This window comes from Macrobrachium nipponense, chromosome 9 (genome assembly GCF_015104395.2).
Source record: "Macrobrachium nipponense isolate FS-2020 chromosome 9, ASM1510439v2, whole genome shotgun sequence".
NCBI classification, from domain to species: domain Eukaryota; kingdom Metazoa; phylum Arthropoda; class Malacostraca; order Decapoda; family Palaemonidae; genus Macrobrachium; species Macrobrachium nipponense.
Window position 1 is genome coordinate 103,123,198 of NC_061110.1, and position 19,793 is coordinate 103,142,990.

Below are 19,793 nucleotides of genomic sequence, written 5' to 3' on the forward strand. Positions count from 1 at the left end.
ACATGATCAACAGAGGGAATTGAAAGAAACCAAAGAATCACGGGAAAATCAAAGTGCATTTCAAGATAAGGATAGGCTAACAATAGCTGAGTGCAGGTACTTTAGAGCAGGAGAGTGTAAGAAAGGAGTCTTGTGATTACCTGCTTAAGTGGAATAGCAGAATCTCTAAATGATCACAAAATAGTCAGGACAGAAAAGAGGTAAGCCAAAGGACAGTATGTAAGTTCTACAAAGAGGGTTACAGCAAATATGGCAGGAACTGTAAATACAATCACAGATATATTACCCAGAATAGGACTATAATAAGAGGAAATGAAGGAGGCCAAAGAATGGAATGTAGACAGTTCAAAGAGGGTCCCTGCAAATATGGTAGAAACTGTAAATACAGTCACAGAATCAGAAGCCGAAATGGGGCTATGATATACGGAAAGGAAACCCAGAAGTGAGACACACGTTGACTGTGAGCCAGAACAAAGGAACAAGCAGAGATGAGGATGAGCAGTATAGCCTATGTGTAGGTTCTTTAAAAATAAGGTACCTTGTCCATAGAATGAAATGGGCTGCCGCTTCAGGTGCTACAGCACACACAACCTTGAAAGGAGTAGCCAGGTAAGGAAAACCACTAGAGAATACAAAGTAAAAACTGAAATGGATTAAAAGAGAGAATGGAAGCTGTGGCGAACAAGGTACATTTTTTAGAAATGAGGAATACACAAGTAGAGACGTCAAACCCAGTGTTATGGGCAGAAGTAGTAAGAAACCCCATGGTGTCCAACATGAGTGGACCATACCTAGGGAGAAGTCAGTAGGGATAGGGGCATGTAAGACTAAATACAATAGTAAAAAGACAATAAGTATAAAAAAAAAAAAGACTATACACTAACTGTGGAATATATTATGTAAATATTAGGGACATCAAGTCAAAATTAGACTCCTTGAAAGAAATAATAGAGAAGGTGGACCCAGTAATAATGTGCCTAACAGAAACTCACCTCCACAAAAATGAATGTGTTGAAATAACTGGGTACAAGGTGTTCCTTAACAAAAGGAGGAGGAATGAAGGAGGTGTCCTAATAGGAATTAAGAATGAACTGGCAAGAGTCACCGTACAAACTAAAGAAGAAAACACAACTCATGAAGCTGTCTGGGTCAGTATCAATAACGGCACAAACAAGATAAGGTTAGGTGTTATATATGCCCCGCAGGAAAATAAGTGCAAAAATGACCAGCTGATAAGTATGTACTCCTCAATAGAAGATGAAATAAATAAAGCAGAGGAAAATAAGGAAAAAGTAATGATCCTGGGAGACTTCAACTGTAAAATAGGAAAAGTCATCTCCAACAATAAGGAAGAAGTGACTATGGGAGGAAAAGCACTGCTGAACCTAATCAAACAAAACAAACTAATGCTATTAAATAATCATAGAAAATCCACTAGAACATGGACAAGAATACAAAATATGCAGTCTATTATCGACTATGTAATGATAAGGGAAGAAGATGAAGGAGGATTACAGGTAATGGAAATAGATGAAACAAAAGAAATACTAACTCCATACAAGATATCCTCTGAACAAGTGCACTCTGACCACTGTGATGTGAGAGTGGTCATGAACTGGATAATAGTATGCGAGGTAAGCAAGAGGAGAAAATATGTAATAGATATAAGAAAGTTGAAAGATTGCAAAGACAGACAAGCCTTGGTAGAAATAGCAAGAGAAAAGGGTCCAATAAAACAGAAATACACAAATAGCAAACAGAACTGGACAAGATATTGAGAAAGTTTAAGAAAAAAACCAAAGTGAAAAAAAACAAATCAAGAGTATTAAGAGACCTAATGAGGGCTAGAAGGAGAATAAAAAAAGGAAGGGAAAAAGTTCATTAGTACAGAAAAGAAGAGGATACGGCAGGTGCAGGAGAAATTAATAAGTGAATACATTATTAGAGAAAAAATGAAGGAAGATGGCATTAGAATAAAGGTGACAGCAGCTGAAATAAAATCCAAAGGGGGGAGTAAATGGAGCAGCCTTTTGGGACTTCAAGAAAAAAACTTGACGGCACAAAACCAAATAATGTGGTGGCAGTAAGAAGCAAGGAAGGGAAAGTAATAGAAAATGTTGAAGAAATTAAGAGAATATGAACAATATTATAAAAATCTATTCATATTAGATAAACCTGAAGATGAAATCAGTAGGCTAGCAGATGAAATTAACCTCCAGTACCAGAAATGGATGTCCATAAGTGGGACAGGAAAATCAGAAAAAATCCAAAAGTCAAGTATTCAAGATGTGGAAAAAGCAGTAAAGAACCTGAAGAATAAATACACCTCAAACTGTCAAGATATAAATAATATAATTATAAAAAGTTTGGGTACAGAAATGACTGAAAGTCTGGCACTCTTAATTGGAGACATTGAAGAGGAGTTAAACACTCCGGATGAATGGGAGAAAATGAAAATATTACCAATGCATAAAAAAGGAAGCAAACTGGATTTAGAAAACAAAAGAGGGATATTCATTATAAGTAACATAAGGGAGGTATTTGAAAAAGTGAGGATGGAAATAACGAAGGATGAGTTAAACCAGAAGATAAGCCGGTTCCAATGTGGTGGCATAGAGGGAAGATCCACAGTTGATCACCTGCTAACATTAAACGCAGTGATTGACTACAACTCACTGTTAGGAGCCCCAACGTACATATGGTTTGGGGATGCGTATAAATGCTTTGACAAACTGGATCTGAAGGACTGCATCAAAGAAATAAGGAAAATGATAGGATGGAAAGATGCATGATTGATAAGAAAAATGAATGAAAATGGCAAAGCAGTCATAAGGTGCCCAGCGGGAGAAACTGATGCAATTGACATAACAGAAAATGTAAGGCAAGGAACAATTTACAGCCTAAAGCTAATGTTCCCCACAAGCAGGAAATGAGTAGAAATGGCAATTGGCAACTGCCGTAGCCTAGAGCAGCTTAAGAAATTTACATATAATACGAAGCCAAGTAAGTCAGCAGTGCTAGTAATAGATAATAAAAAAGCAAAGAAACCAGATGTGCAAATAAAAACAGAACTTAAAAATGGCCCAATTAGTTGCGCGAAAGAATATACGTACTTAGGGAAATGGTACACACTAAATGGCTCAAAGGAAGCAAGTATTAAATCGAGAAATCAAAAGGTTGAGTACCTACTAAGAGAAATCAGAAGATATAGGGACGTTAACAAAGTAGGAAACATGGCACTAGAAGTAAGGAAAAATATCTATCAAACAAGAACAAACGAAAAATGTACGAACAACCTAAGGGCATGCCGTAGTGGGGAACTATAGCTGAGTCCGGCATATGGCCAGTAGCCTACAGAATTGATTATAAGATGATAATGTTTTTCCACAACATAATAAATTCGGAGGAGAAAAGATTAGTAAAAGAAGTAGTTGAAGATAAGTTAAGAGCCCCATATGGGCAATGTTGGACAAAAAGCGTGGTGAACATATGCACCAAATATGATAATAGAAATTAATGGACTAAGAGAATGTCCCAAAGCAGCACTGAAAAAGGAAATAAAGATAAAAATTAGTCAAGATATCCAAGAGACTTTGAGAGAAAAGAGAAAAGAAATGAAGCTGAGATTCATACCAGATGACTTCAAGGAAAACAAGTACATAAGGGAACTGGAATGTATCATTATGAAAGCCAGACTGAATATGCTGAACTCAAAAGGCTAACTTCCGGGGTAAATTTAAGAACGAGGTCTGTGAAATATGTAGAGTGGAGGAGGACACCACCAAACATTTATTCATGTGTAAATTGCTACAAAAAGCAGATAAGGATATAAATTTCGGGACACTGTTATCCCCTAACAGAAAACTCGGAGAATATATAAGGATGGCTCTCAAAATTAAGAAAGTTTTTAACCTGGAAAGCGATGGATGTCAAAGCTAAGTAACACGGCTCTGCCTCATTTATAAAGAAGAAATGAGAGTTTGGGTAAAAGTAAATAAAGCTTTGCACCTCATAGTGTAGTGTGCCCGCAACTATGTCTGTGTTTGTGGAGTGAGTGCCTACGAACCAGGAACCAGGTTAGGTAAGGCTTGCCTAAGCGCAATATCAGAAAGCAAGCCCAACTCCCACTCAGAAGCTAAACCAACAAACAAATCGCGTTCAGCTGGAATAATCACACAACACGTTACCTCCACCAATCACTCACGAGTCACGACACACTACTAAGTAAACTAAAAAAAAAAAAAAAAAAAAAAAAAAAAAAAAAAAAAAACATATATATATATATATATATATATATATATATATATATACCTATGGTTGCAATTAGGTACAACAAACACTTCTCGACCGCAACCCGACTTCGACAGCGTTCACTTACTGGGGCTACCAACATTTCCAGTAACATTAAAGATGACAATATGTAAGGTACTTACAGCGAGAACGAGTCCAAAACCATGCAAAACTAACTTGTCAAAATTGAAGTTACAAGCGTGTAAAGAGCAAATACGCCCCCAAATGTTCAAAACTTCAGAAAAACAGAAATGTGGTTCTACTACCTCGAAAATATTTTTAACTGCATTACGGCAACAACGAATCCCCAAGTAGCCTAGAAAACAAACCCTAAACTACCTAACCTAGGTAAGGACACAGAAACTGTTTAAGTTCACACATACATCAAAATCTTGAAATTATATCGGGATTGTCCCGATTGAATTCAGCAACACCCAAAATCCCTGAAATAGGTAACAAGTGAAGCTTACGCTACCCGCTTACCTAAACATGCAGCATACACTCCTCTTGTGTGGACAGTGAATTTCAAGATTTTGATGCAGTTTGAAGAATCCTTTGAAGATTCGCTTAACTTTATAAGGCTCGTAACTCCGTTTCTTGCATTGCATCAGAGGGAATTCTCAATACATTTTTTCTCTCCGAAAAGCAACTACTTCTGGAGTCTGGACCCCGAAAAGCAACTACTTTCGGGGCAGAAACCTTTCTCGTTTCTCACTCTCCACTCTCCAAGTCTCCATGTACAGGAAGCGTCTCTGGTTCAGGGTTGCCAGCAGTATTATGCTATCGGGATGGAGAAATTATGCTAACTTTATGCTGACTTTCACAAAAACCTATTATAAATATAATAGTTGACCGTAACATGCAACGGAAAATAAAGGCGGACAACCTTATTTGTATGGGCATGTAGAAATGACATTATTTTAAGGTCAAACTTCATAAACAACTTACCAAAATTGTAGAAACATAAATATGTAGACTCCGGCGGCAAGCACAAATGGTTTCAATACAACTGCCTGACTGTTGACAATAAACAAAAGAAACTTGATTTCTTAGCAATCTTCTCTTACCTAGTACCAGTAACCACAGTACTACTACTATCATCCGTGTCCTAGGAGGTAGAGGGCTTATTGATAACCACAAGCCTCTCTGTCCTGTCTAAGGATTCACAATTTCAAACCAGTGGCGGCTGCATTGTACCATCCGCAGTCCAAACACGAGCCACAACCCAGTTTATATGAGTAATTACTAGGTCAGGGGAGGCGAGGACGAGGTCTGTCCGTGTCCGACCAGCTTTCCTGGAGTTTGACTGAGCGGACAGGATATGTAGGTACAGGAATTCCGGTCCAGGACAGTTTCATTTCGTAGTCGACCGTGTAAGACTCCACAGCGACCGTTATTATTATACATAATTTTAAATTTCGTAAACGATATTTTGTTTATTTTTATTACTAAATAAACATTTCCATGGTATTTCTCTTAATTTTCTCAAATTATGCCATTTTTATGCCAAATGTCCCTGAATTATGCTGAAATCATGCTAAATTGATGAGTATGCTAAATATTATGCTAGTCTAGGAAATTACACTCAAATTATGCTAAAAGCATAAAATTACGCTAGATCTGGTAACACTGGTTGCCATATGCTTTTACCTAAAAGTAGCACAAACACTCTTGAAAAGTACGTTTCATCCTCTCAAAATCAACTTTCATGAAAAATTAGGACACTTCTTTTTCGCAACTAAAGTAAAATCTTTTGGGTTCAAATGTTGAACAGCATTCGCCATTCAATTCCAGGCTGGTCTTTATTCTCAGTATTGAGGTAAAGAGTTCTAAGCCCATTCGATTTCTCAACTTGGTTTTAACTCGTGAAAATATTGTTCCAGTCTAGGTTCAAATAATTTCGCCACTGACTCTCAATATCTGCTATCTTAGACTGATCAATGATCATCAGCTAATTCTGGATGTAATAATCGTAAAATGGAGGTAGTCTCAGCAGTAGATTATTATTATTTTTATTATTATACAAAATGAATGGAAGTAGCCCACATCGAATAAAAAGAACCCAAGTCATATCAAAAGTAGCCCAAAAAGTCGCAAGTAGCAGACTGTGAAATATGGTCGCCCAAAGGTGTAAAAAGTAGCCCAATTTGTGGTTTGTAGTACAATCTGGCAACCTGCTCTGGTTCTCCCGCCTCTCGCAAGCGGTAACTTCACGTGTTAACAGCGTTGCCAGATATGAGATTTTATCCTTAGATTTGGGGAGATTGGGTGTCCGATGGGGATATGGGGATATTCTGTACAAATTTGGGGATTTTTGGCTCGGGATAGTTTTTTCGATGCAAATTATATCTAATGTAATCAGTGAATGAACTATTTTAATTCTTATAAAGAACAATTAGCCTTTTATTTACTAAAATTAATGAAAACATTTCCATATTGTGAATTATTTTATAATTATTGGTTTTCATTATGAACAATACTCTTGCCATTTTCATTATTTTATAGAATATACCCCGGTATATAGTAGTATGAAAAGTAAATTATAACCGTTAATAATTATTTGGAATTTAAATAAAAGCCATTCTAGTTGTCCTATGGATTCCTAGAAAAATAAATTCCATCTAAGAAGAAACAAAAGTGAGTTAACCTTTATATTGTTGCAATTAGTTTGCATACACTTATGTGAAGCATAGTGAATAATTTCTATATCAGCAAGGCCTACAGATTCAGAAGAAAATACATGTGGAAATAGGGATTTTTTATCAAGCGTTTCGGGGATTTTTTACTAGCCCATCTGGCAACACTGCGTGTTGCTATTGGAGGGAAAACTGTGTAGGGAAATTTGTATACTAAAAAACATCAACTTTAATTACTATGCAGAAAAGGGATAAGACCATAGATTACACTTAACAAACTTATTTATAGTTTCTATATGTACTTCATTATCCAAGGACTGAATGAATCACGATACTAAGGCTATAAAATCAAGCAACCGGGCACTTCATTCAACTATTAAGATATTGAAAAGGGGCTCTGGCCAGCATGATTGGCAATTCAGAAAATAAATGGGTAGATCTATAGCACTATTCCAAGGCGGTCTAGACTATGGCAGTTGCGTTTTCTATGCAGTTTTACCTCCTGAACAAGAATTTTAAGTAACATTTATTCGGACGACTGTAATTAACCCTAAGGGGCCAGTACTAAATGCGGCGAAATACATTGGACGCCCCAATCCCTAGTGGATGTCGTATCCGCGGTTACGTTCCTTGCAGTCCGTGCGGAACTATTCTTTAGAATTACCAATAAATGCAACGACAGTTTGTTTGTTTGTATGGTGTTTTTACATTGCCTGGAACCAGTGGTTAATTAACAACGGGACCAACGGCTTTACGTGACTTCCGAACCACGCCAAGAGTGATCTTTTATCACCAGAAATACACATCTCCGACCCCTCATTGGAATGCCCGAGAATTGAACTTGCGGTTACCAAGGCGGCAGGCCAAGACCAAACCGACCACGCCACTGAGGCATCTATCCTTATAGAGTGGAACAATTCTCCTCACCCATTCTTTGCTCTTCACAAATCTTCAGAATATAACTCCAGTTCACACATAACTGCATAAACTTAAGCATGCTTTATCAACTGATCTGTCCCCCCCCAAAGGCAACCTCTTCATCTATCCTAAAGTACTTGACAGGATTCAAGTCGGGTCAGTCATATTTAAACTGGCTGCTAATGCAATGGTAATAAGAAATATATTATACAGTAGTCTGACAATAACACAGAAATAAAACTCTGTGAGGGTATGACCAGAGGATTTGCTCTTGGGACTGTATATTACTTGATGAGATGAACACCTAAAAGGCCTTTGATTCTCTTTCTATGGGACAGCGGCAATCACAATGACAGGTTAGTTGACTAATTTGTCTACTTCTGTGATTGCTTGTTTGTATGGTGTTTTTACGTTGCATGGAACCAGTGGTTATTCACAACGGGACAAACGGCTTTACATGATTACCGAACCACGTCGAGAGTGAACTTCTATCACCAGAAATACAAATCTCTCACTCCTCAATGGAATGGCCGAGAATCGAACCCGCGACCACCGAGGTGAGAAGTGATGGTAGTAAGCAGTACTGCCTTGAGAAATGAATTCCTTATGTCCCACGAAAGAGAAATGCCTCAAGATAAGTTGTGAAGACATCATGGCCACCGGATCAAAATATCAACCTCACAACAGGCTGACCCTACGGATTTGTCTTTAAGAAAGTGCCTCCTAGATAGTGATTTTGTCTCTTGCCTTCAGGCCAATGGTAGTTACGCTTTCTTCTATTGTGGGATTCCAGAAAACTAATCTTAAGAATTTTTCTGACAACTGAGTGGGTATCTGTATTCCTTTCATGATTAGTTCAATACAATATTTGAACTGTGTATCAATTAGATCCCTCATTAAGATGAGGATGTGAATATGATTATTGGGTGAATATTAGGCTAGGAAAATGAATAGGGCAAGAGGCAATTTGTCTGATTTGGTCTTGATGAAAACTTGGCCATAAAACCGAGCACTGGGACACTTTCAACCACTCTAAGCTTAAGCTTAAGACAGTGAAAAGTGGGAGTTGGAATGGTTGGACAGCACGCTGGAAGAAAGGAAATGGAAATGCAGGTAATGTAAAAGGCTAATAAATGGGTGTAGCTAAGGACCGAAGGGATGGTGCAAAAACCTTTAGTAATGCCTACAGTGCACCAAAATATGTACTTATGGTATTAACCCCCTTAAAAGAAGTAGCAAGTGGTCAACAGAAGATACTGCTAAATCAACCACAAAAGCTATTTTGTGCATATGTATAAACAGGAAAGACATTTGCTCTCATATTTCCATATTTCTTCTGAATTCAAATCTTACTAGGCTTGTCCCAGTATTTAAAAAGAATATGAGCATATTCCACATGAAACCAACATATTCCTGGACTCTTTAATCCTGACCAATAACAGTTCCATAGTTCATCAAATTTTGGTCCAATCATTATAAAGGTTAAAATTGAAAACAAATTTGCATCTATAAATTTTACACAAAAACATTTCAAGACTAAATATAGTTTAAAATTACTTCCTAAAAATGTAATGACATATTTTTATCATAGTCAAGTTTGTTTTTCAAAACCAAGATTGAAATCTAAAATATATACTAATGTACAAAGCTGATCTTCTTTTAAAGCAAGGTTGACAACTGCTATCTATTTGCACTATGGTGAAACTTGAGCAGACTTGACCAATAATACTAATGCCACTTGTATACTACACACTTTCAAACCATAAAAATAATACTACAGTAATACAAAGTGTAAAAGTATAAAAAAAAAAAATCTACATACAAGCTTAATACAACTTAAGAGCAAATTTACATGTTTATGTTTTATCTTCCTAAGAAATGACAATTTTCCAAATAAAAACACACTTAAAAAATCAATCTTATATTTATAAATTGTACATTACCTGTACTACATCTACAAGTAGAAAACACCTGAAAATACAGTGAATAATTAAAATCTGAGTACCTGATGTTGAGAAAATCTCATAATCATATTACTGTACTATATTCGCATCTACGCACATCTTAAATTATTGAACATTGAAAATACAAATTCCTTAGTCCTAGGTGCCCACACCAACCCTTCATCCCATCTCAATTCTACTTCTTGATACTCTAAACCATTTGACACAGCTGCTCATTTCTTAAATGTATGCCATTTCATACATAAAATATGAATTCTTCAGAGAAATTCTGGTGTTTGGGCACACATGCCAATATCAAATATGAATGTAAACCTTCAACTGTAAAGAGAAATTGCAACTCCTGGTCAACTGCTCATTTACTGATGTCCTTAAGACTACCACTACATGTACAGGAGGAAACTGTGATTTAACAAAAGACATGAATCAATTAATTGCAGTAGAGCTAGGACACTTCCATTAACAGTGCCAGCATGCTCAGATCCTTAGGTAAACCTAGTTCATTTATCCAAAAACAGAGACAGAGTATCTTAGCAAATACAGTATAAAAAAAGCAGCCATGTGATGACCTCAGAGAGACAGGTGCAAATGCAATAGTTCATTGCTTGCTATACTCACAGACACACACACACACACAAACACACATACTTTTGGCCTCTGCTGGTAGGTGTTTAGGAATACATCATCATCACACACAAAAAATTTTAAAACTCCAGTTACATTTTAACCTGATATTAGTAAATCAGGTTTAATGTAATATGTGGAATTGAATTACGTGTAAAATATGTTAACTGCCTAAACTTTTAAATTAATTTTAAAATTTTGAAATTAACTTTAAAATATCTTTTAAGCAATCAAACTGAGTTGATGTTAACATTATTACTATTTAATAATTTGGCATACAAAAATTCAAAGAAATAAATAAAAAGAATGAATGCTTCCTTATAATATTACAAATCAGTAAAAAAGTATCTGTTGCATGAGCAACGCAACATAGCTAACTTACTCAAGTAACATTTTGCAAAATAATTCTACTTGCAACAAATTTCAGAAAAATAAATATGAAATTCAGTCTTAGTTGTAGCAAAACTTATCCTTACAATGCACTGAGAAAAAGAATTCCTCTAAATGATAATCATAATAATATGCAACCATTACATTATTTCAGATTAATAAGAAACAACAAATCAACCTCTGATTCATCACTTGGTAGATAATTTAGATATTTCAAAACAGTGATAGTCTTTAACTTCTATTGTCAATGCATTGCTTCAAAATCTTACCAAATTGATGAAACAATAAATAGATATTACCCTCCCATATAAAGATAGCTGCCTGTATTATTTCATCAATTTCTATTTGTACATGTGTTTAAAACAAGTTTCAAAGTACTGTAGATAACTAACTGTAAATAGATAACTAACTGTATATAATACAGTATGTGTGGCCTTTTTTTTACTTAGGGACATTCACTTAGCCCCATTTACTTCCCTCATCTCCATATGAACAAGCTTATTTACTCAACTGGAGAAGCACATCATCAGATTACACCATGAACACAGTCTTAATTGACAGCTAGGCAAGTTCACTTGGACAGAACAGCAAATCAAAGAACTGACGCAGTTTTTATTAACTAATGCTTTGGGCATGAAAAAGATCTCTTGCCTCTACACATGGTGGCTCCAAGAGCATCTCATAATTGGATTCAATTACTCCTTCTTTTTGGGTTTCTTGGGATTACGCGATCGGGACTTTGCCTTACACAGAGGACATATAGGTGCATTACGATGAATCTGTTGATGGCAGCTCAAACAAGATTTCATAGGAGGTGGCTGTTGTCTGTAGAGATATAAAAAATTAAAAAATACATGAAACGGTAAATCAATCAGAAAGAAAAGATCATCCCACTTTGGATGCAATCCAAAGAGCAAAACTTTTACTCTAGACATAATCTCAAAACTTTTCAGTTTATCTTCGTGAAACTGGCAAAAACATTAAAGCTTATGAAATCCTTAAATAACTTACAGTACTTAAAAAACATAAACTACGTAGATGTACATTAGTTTACACTTCAAGTTCAAGGTGTAAAGGAGGAAAAGCCATTTGGAACCCTTAGAAGTAAAACCAAAGACTAAAAGTCAAACCCAGAAAAGTAGTATTATATTTCCTCACCTAAAAAGGCTGATGGTGTTGGAGGTTCCAGGAGGAGGTGGAAGGAAGAGGTCTTTGTTCAGCCTTATGGAGCAGCTCTTAAGGGTGCTAAGGGAGTGCTTGTGGAGAACAGGAAAAGATGGAGGGGCTCCCAGAGCCCCAAGGGATGACAGATTTAGACCACCACCACGAAGGTCATCATGCTCCATGCTCCACTCAACTCCTGCTTTCTCAAAAAAACTGTAAACATGGAAAATGATATTGTTAGTATACAATAAAGTTTTGTACATACTTACCTGGCAGATATATACTTAGCTTAGGTCTCTGACGTCACGACAGAAAATTCAAAACTCGCGGCACACGCTACAGGTAGGTCAGTGTCTACTTACCCGCCGCTGGGAGGCGGTGTAAGAACCAGTCCCCCTTTCTTGTCATGGTTATTTTCTTCCACCTGTCCTCCTGAGGGGAGGCTGGGCGGGCCATCAATCGTATATATCGCAGGTAAGTATGTACAAAACTTTATTAGTATACTAACAATATCATTTTTGTACATGAACTTCCTGCCAGATATATACTTAGCTGATTGACACCCTTGGGGAGGGAAAGAGACACATACTTACTTAGAGGTGGGGACAACACATGTTAAAGGAATACATAATATAAACCTCTGGTTCTTACTGATTTAGGAGGCAGAACGACTTGAGTAGTTACTGTCTATTATCTGCGTTGCCTAAAGAGTCTCAGCGAGGGCGTGACCTATGGCTGAAGAACTCTTTGGGTCTACCAATGGGAACTGAGTCCACTTACTTGGCAGAATCCAAGCAGGATCTGGTCAATGGGGATCAACCCGCTTACATGCCAGAGCCTATCACTACCAATTGCAAGGAGCCTCAGCACAACCGATCACCTAACCAAATACTAACATTAGTATACGAAAGAAGGAGCTTCCTCCTGCAACCTCCTTCGCACAACCAAAAAAAACTCAAACTTTAAAACTAACAGGGAAAAAGGATTAAAAAGGATGTGTTTCAGCTCCCTGCCCACACTGAATCCGCCGATACGTAAGGGCCTAGCCCAAAACAAAAACTTATCATACGTAATCGATACGTCCCTTAGGTTAGTGATTAGAGAAGACTGATTCACACCTCCAAAAAGTGGCCTTCATAAGGTTTTGTAATGACAAATTCTTCTTGAAAGCCAAAGACGTCGCGATGGCCCGTACTTCGTGCACCTTGACTTTCAGAAGGTTAAACTGTTGCTGATTGCAAGAAGTGGTGTGCTTCTCTAATAATATTCCTGATAAAGAATGAGAGTGCATTTTTAGATAAGGGCCTACTGGGGTCCTTACAGAGCACCAGAGATTGCTCTCATTAGCAGCAAGTCTTTTTCTTCCTCTGAAGATAATATTTCAGGCTTCTCACCGGGCAAAGAGATCTCTCCTCTTCTGTCCCAACTAAGGAGGATAAGCTTTTGATTTCAAAGCTCCTGGGCCACGGCGAAGAAGGTTTTCATTCTTGGCTAGGAGAAAAGCCGGAAGAAAAGAGCAAACCGCGGGACCTCCTTGGAAACCTACCTCACCTTCTAGAGCCTGCAGCTCGCTGACCCTCTTCGCTGACGCTAACGCACAGAGAAAAAGAGTCTTCATCGAAAGGTCTCTGAACGAAGCAGCATGCGGGGAGGTTCGAACCTTGAGGACCTCAGGAAGAGCAGCACGAACCTCTAGATTCCAGCTAGGCACTAAGGAGGAGGTTCTTTTAACCGTTTCAAACGATCTGATTAAAATCATGGAGGTCCTTGTCCTCAGATATGTTTAATCCTCTATGAGAAAACTGAGGAAAGCATGCTCCTGTATCCCTTGATGGTGGAGACAACCAACCCGCATTTTTCCCTCAGAAGATAAGGAAATCTGCAATCTGCGTCACAGAGGTACTGGAGGAGGAAACTTTATGAGTCCTGCACCAGCGTCGAAAAAACATCCCACTTCGACTGGTAGACTCTAGATGTGGAAGGTCTACGTGCATTGGCAATAGCCCTTGCAGACTTTGCCGAAAAGCCCTTAGCTCTGACGAGACTCTTGATAGTCTGAATCCAGTCAGACTGAGAGCGGGGAGGTTTTGTGAAACCATGTCGAAGTGGGGCTGTTTGAGCAGATCGACTCTTAGAGGTAGGGATCTTTGGGACATCCACCAGCCATTCCAGTACCTCTGTGAACCAGTCGTGGGCGGGCCAGAACGGAGCTATCAACGTCATCCTTGCTCCCTCTGACGCTGCGAATTTCCTTAACGTTTCCCCTATAATCTTGAAAGGCGGGAACGCGTAAAGATCCAGATTCCTCCAATCCATCAGGAATGCATCTATTGCCACTGCTCTTGGGTCTGCAATAGGGGAGCAGTATAGATCTATCCGCGCATTCCTGGAGGTCGCAAATAGATCGAGATGGGGCCTGCCCCACGTCCTCCACAGCTCCTGGCATACGTCCGCGTGTAGAGTCCACTCTGAGGGAAGGAACTTGACTTCCTTCTGCTTAGCAGATCCGCTCTGACATTTCTTTCTCCCTGTACGAACCTGGTGAGAAGCCTTATGTTCCTTTCCTCTGACCACAGAGGAGCGATCTCGCTTGTCTCGTACAGGGAGAAGAGTGAGTCCCCCCCTGTTTCCGAATGTAAGCCAGGGCTGTAGTGTTGTCGGAGTGATCTGAACATATTTCCCTTTTACGAGGGGTTCGAATGGTCTTGAGAGCTAACCAAATCGCTGTTAGCTCCTTCTTGTTGATGTGCCAGGACACCTGATCCCCCATCCAGGTGCCTGACACTTCTCTCGACCCGAGAGTAGCTCCCCAACCTTTGTCCGAAGCGTCTGCATACAACACTAGGTTGGGGTTCCGAACCTGCAAGGAAAGGCCTTCCTTGAACAATAGAGGGTCTAGCCACCAACGTAGATCCTCCTTTTTCTCTTGCGAAATCTTGAACGCAAAAGTCCAGACCTTGAGATTTCCGATCCCAGTTTCCTCGTCAGGAAGAACTGTAGGGGTCTGAGGTTTGCAACCTTCCTAAAGAGAAAAACGAATTGCTCCAGCGAGGAGAGTGTACCCCAACACACTCATCCACTCCCTCGCTGTGCATACATCTTTCTCTAGAAAGATTGCTACCTTCTCCAAACCTCGGGTTTATCCTCTCTGGGGACGGATACGCCCGAAAAACCTGAGAAGCCATCAGAATCCCCATATAGATACGCTCTTGACTGGGATTAGCTGTGACTTCTCGAAATTCACTAGCAAACCAGAGAAGCTGCTAGCTCCAACGTCACTCGTAAGTCCTCCAGACATTTTCTCCTTTGATTTGGCCTGATAAGCCAATCGTCCAAGTAGAGGGAAAAAAACCTCACTCCCTCGAGATGAAGCCACTGGGCAACGTTCTTCATCAGTCCTGTGAATACTTGGGCCGTGGAAAGGCACCGAAGCATAGGCGACCCTGAACTGAAAAAACGTTCCCTCCCCACATGAATCTGAGAAATTTGCGAGAAGAAGGATGGATTTTGGTACATGGAAGTAAGCGTCCTGAAGGTCCAGCGACACCATCCAGTCCCCGGGACGAAGAGCTGCTAAGACTGATGACGTCGTCTCCATAGCGAACTTCCTCTTCTCACAAAGACATTCAGGGCGCTCACGTCCAGAACCGGTCTCCATCCTCCTGAGTTCTTGGGAACTAGGAACAGACGGTTGTAGAACCCCGCTGAAAGAGGGTCCTGAACCATCTCATTGCCTCTTCTCTAACATCAGCTCTACGCCCCCCCCTAGAGCGAGGGCTGATTCATTAGTGGGCTTTGTATTTGGCCACCAGTGCCCTTGGAGTGGTGGTCAAGGGTGGTCTTCGAGATAAAGGGAATGAGGTACCCCTCTTGATGATCGCGAGGGACCAGTTGTCCGCCCCCTTTCGTGCCCAGACATCTGCAAAGTTCAGAAGTCTGGCACCCACAGTTGTCTGGAGGACACACGAACTACTTCTTGGCCCTAATAGACCGGGAGAAGGTCCTTCCTCTTCTAGGTGGTCTCAAAACCTCTGGAGGAAGAAGAGCGAGACGAAGGTCCTCCTCGAAAGGGTTCTTGCCTACTTTGAGCCACTTTCTTCGTCTTCTGCTGAAACGAAGGTTTCGGAATTCTAGCCGAGCGAGCTAGCATATCCTGCGTCGCTTTTGCTGATAACGAGCTGGAGATATCATTAATAGTCTTCTTGGGAAGAGTTGCGAGGGGAAAGCTGTGAATACAGCAAGGAAGCTCTCTGTGCGTGAGAAACCGCCTTGGTAAGAAAAAGAGCAGAAAACGGCCCTCTTCTTTACCACTCCTGCACCAAAAAGTGAAGCAATTTCCCCGGAACCGTCTCTCACTGCCTTGTCCATGCAAGACAGAACTGCGTGGAGGTCTTCAGGCGAAAGAGTGTCTTGCTCTTGAGTCCTCTTAGCCAACACTCCAAGGGTCCAGTCAAGAAAGTTAAAAACTTCTAAGACTCGGAACATTCCCTTCAGAAGGTGATCCAACTCGCTCATACCCCACGTCGTCTTCGCAGAATTCAGCGCCGAGCGACGTGCGGAATCAACCAACGAAAAGAAGTCCGAGTCTGCAGAAGAGGGAAGAGTTAGACCCAAGGGCTCTCCTGACTCGTACCAGAACCCATCTACCCGTCAGCTTGGACGGGGGAAAAGAAAAACTGTCTTGCCTTTCTCTTCTTTTGAAAGCAACCAGTCGTCAAAGTTCTTCAGAGCCTTCTTCATAGACACTGTAGGCTTCATCTTAACGACTGAAGACTTCTTAGCCGTATTGGTCGTTGAAAATAAGGACGGAGGAGACGGAGGAGCAACGCCGAAAGAGACTCCCCAAAATCTTGCAAGAGGAGGTCTGTAAGTCTCTTATACGAAGAACGAAGCATCCTTGGGCAAATCTTCCTCCGAAATCACCAACAAATTTCTTCCGAAGAATGACGTCTAGAAGCTATACTGCCCGGAGGAGAGCTAATCCTTGGGGAGCGCCTGTTTTTCGGAGAGCGCCTACTGGAAGAAAACAAAAAACCACTGGGAGACGCGCCCTACCAGGACGAGCGCCTACTTTGAGAGCGGCCTCCCAGGAGAGAGCCTACTAGGAGAGCGCCTAGTTGGAGAGCGCCTACTAGGAGAGCGCCTACTTTGAGAGCGCCTCCCAGGAGAGAGCCTACTTGGGGAGCGCCTGCTAGGAGAGCGCCTACTTGGGGAGCGCCTACAAGTGGAGGCCCGTCTGTCGGAAACAGATTCTAACTCCACAGAAGAGCGTCTGGATAAGGAGAGCGCCTATCAGGCTCTCTGCGCCTGCTAGGCTCTTGGCGCCTGCCCTCCTCAATACGCCTGCCAGGCTCTTGATGCCTATTGAGCTCAAAACCCTGCCAGGCTCTTGACGCCTGCCACGGGGAGAGAAAACATCCACAGATGAATCCCTGTCAGAAGCGCGGCGCTTACAAGGCTCTGAGCGCCTATCCAATCGGGAGGGGTTTGATCTAACGGAGGAGAAAACTTCCGTTGCCGCCTACCAGGCTCTTGGCGCCTACTAGGCTCTGACGCCTACTAGGCTCCGAGCGTCCGTCAAAAGGAGAGTGGCCACCAGGCGAAGAACTCTTCCTTCGCTCCTGACGAAAACGAGGCTCTTGACGTCTGTCAAGCTCTTGACGCCTAACTGAAGAGGAGCGGAAATCCTGAGGAAGAGAGCCTGTCTGGCTCCTTACGCCTTACATGCTCACAACTCTTACTGGGAAGAGAGGAGAGCCTACTCGTAGAAAGATCCCGAGCTCCAGCCTGCACTTCTGACCTCTACAATCAGGCTCAAAAGTTTCTAGCCCAAAGGAGAATTAGCCGAAGGAACGTTCTTAGACTTCTTCACCGGAAGTGAGGCGTCCTTTTCGACGATGAGAAGTCCCGGCAATAGACTCCGCTGAAGCCGCAATCTGCGGCCTGCAGACCGCCAGGATACGCGCAGGAGATCTCTTAAACTCCTCTACAGGGGACGAAGTCCGAGAGCGAACAGGAGAAGCGTAACCGGACGAAATCTTGGTTCTCTTGCGTTCCACTTCTGGCTCTTCCGCGAAGGATTCGGCGCTGGAAGGAAGGGCGCAAGGATCCTTCCAGGGCCTCTTGAGAGGGCGAGACGCTCAGAGGACGACTCCAGAGGCGCTCCATTACGCTGAGGAGAAGGCGACGAAGATGACGGGGAGAAGCACTGGCGCAATAACTCCTTCTTGGTTCGATCCAAGGCAGCCTGGGAACGAGCAACAGGAACTACCGAGGGGACGCCTGACCGGTGGGGTTCTCCCTAACCTTCCTGCGGCTTTCGAACTTTCCTCCTCCACTGGGGTCCTGGGAGTCTGGAAGAGGTCTAGGCCTGGAAGCGTTAGTGAGCCGGTCAGACGCACCCTCCCACTGCACTAGGGGCACTGCACTGATCACTTGCACTATCATCACTCTTTACCTTGTGAGAGCGAGCGAGGCTCTCCTTACTCCTGATCGAGGCTCTACCCCAGAAGCAACTTCCGAAAACGAATCTTCGGGTTCAAAGCTGGGCGCAGGGGCTGAAACTGGAGAGGAACTACTTCTACTACAGGATTCTCAGCGTCAACTTCACTCACCTCGATCTACTAGAACTCTTTGAAGAAGCCTTGCGCACCCTATCCTTCTCTAACTTTCTCACATAAGAAGAAAGAGCCTTCCAACCATCCTCATCCAAATTCCACACTCTTTTTGCAAAGGGTTAATAAAAGAGCATTCATTCCCTCTACAAGACGCACATACCGAGTGAGGATCTAATGCAGCTTTAGGAAGCCTAACTTTACATTCCTTCTCTGAACAAACCCTAAATAAACTAGGTTTCTTAACTTCAGAATCATCCATGATTATAGATATGTAAGAGAAATCCAAAAGAAAAATCCAAAAAACAAGTCAATAAACGGTTGGCCAGCCAAACAAACAAAGGGTACTCACCAAAATCCAAATCGTCGGCAACGAGAACGAATTTTAACTATCGTAAGGACTGAACACAGGTGTTGTCCAGCCAGCCGGCGACAGAAAATAATCTGACAAGAAAGGGGACTGGTTCTTACACCCGCCTCCCAGCGGCGGGTAAGGTAGATCACCTGACCTACCTGTAGCGTGTGCCGCGAGTTTTGAATTTTCTGTCGTGACGTCAGAGACCTAAGCTAAGTATATATCTGGCAGGGAAGTTCATGTACAAAATATTATTTCACAGATATCTTAATCAGGAGTTATATTTAAGTACTGAAATCAAGTATGAGAGCAAAACATTACCATTAGCGATGATCTTAACAAAGGAATACTAATTACAACCTGAAACACGGTGCTGGCAGGCTGTACATATAATTTCTTTAATTAAATTATTAATTGATTTTTGATCAACAGCAATTATTATTACAGCCTTAATAGGACTAAAACTTACCAGTAACTATCAAGTATCAGTACTTATAATACTATAAAACAAAGTGAAGTCATTCCATAATTCAACATGGTAAAGCTTATACAATTAACTAAAGAAGTAATACAGTATTATGCACTGATTCTGAAAACCCTACATGCTTAATTAACATGGACCATCAATGGTAGCTGCAGTAACCCCTTCAATATTCTTGTGATTCTTGTCATTATAACTATTTTAGATATTTTCTCACAATAATCTCAAGTATGGAATACTTTTATCTAAAGTACAAGAAAGTTATGCCTCTCAAATGTTACCAAACATACAGCATAACCTATTCATAAACTTACTCTGAGGGTACTGGATCATCTTCAGCATTTAAATTTGGAAGACTCA

The 19,793-nt window shown here is 40.9% G+C and overlaps 1 protein-coding gene across 1 annotated transcript in view; it reads left to right on the forward strand.

Moving 5' to 3' along the window:
- The window catches only part of LOC135218530 (zinc finger C4H2 domain-containing protein-like), a 134,136-nt gene that overhangs the window by 110,689 nt on the left and 3,654 nt on the right, over positions 1 to 19,793 (forward strand). The window lies entirely within an intron of this gene.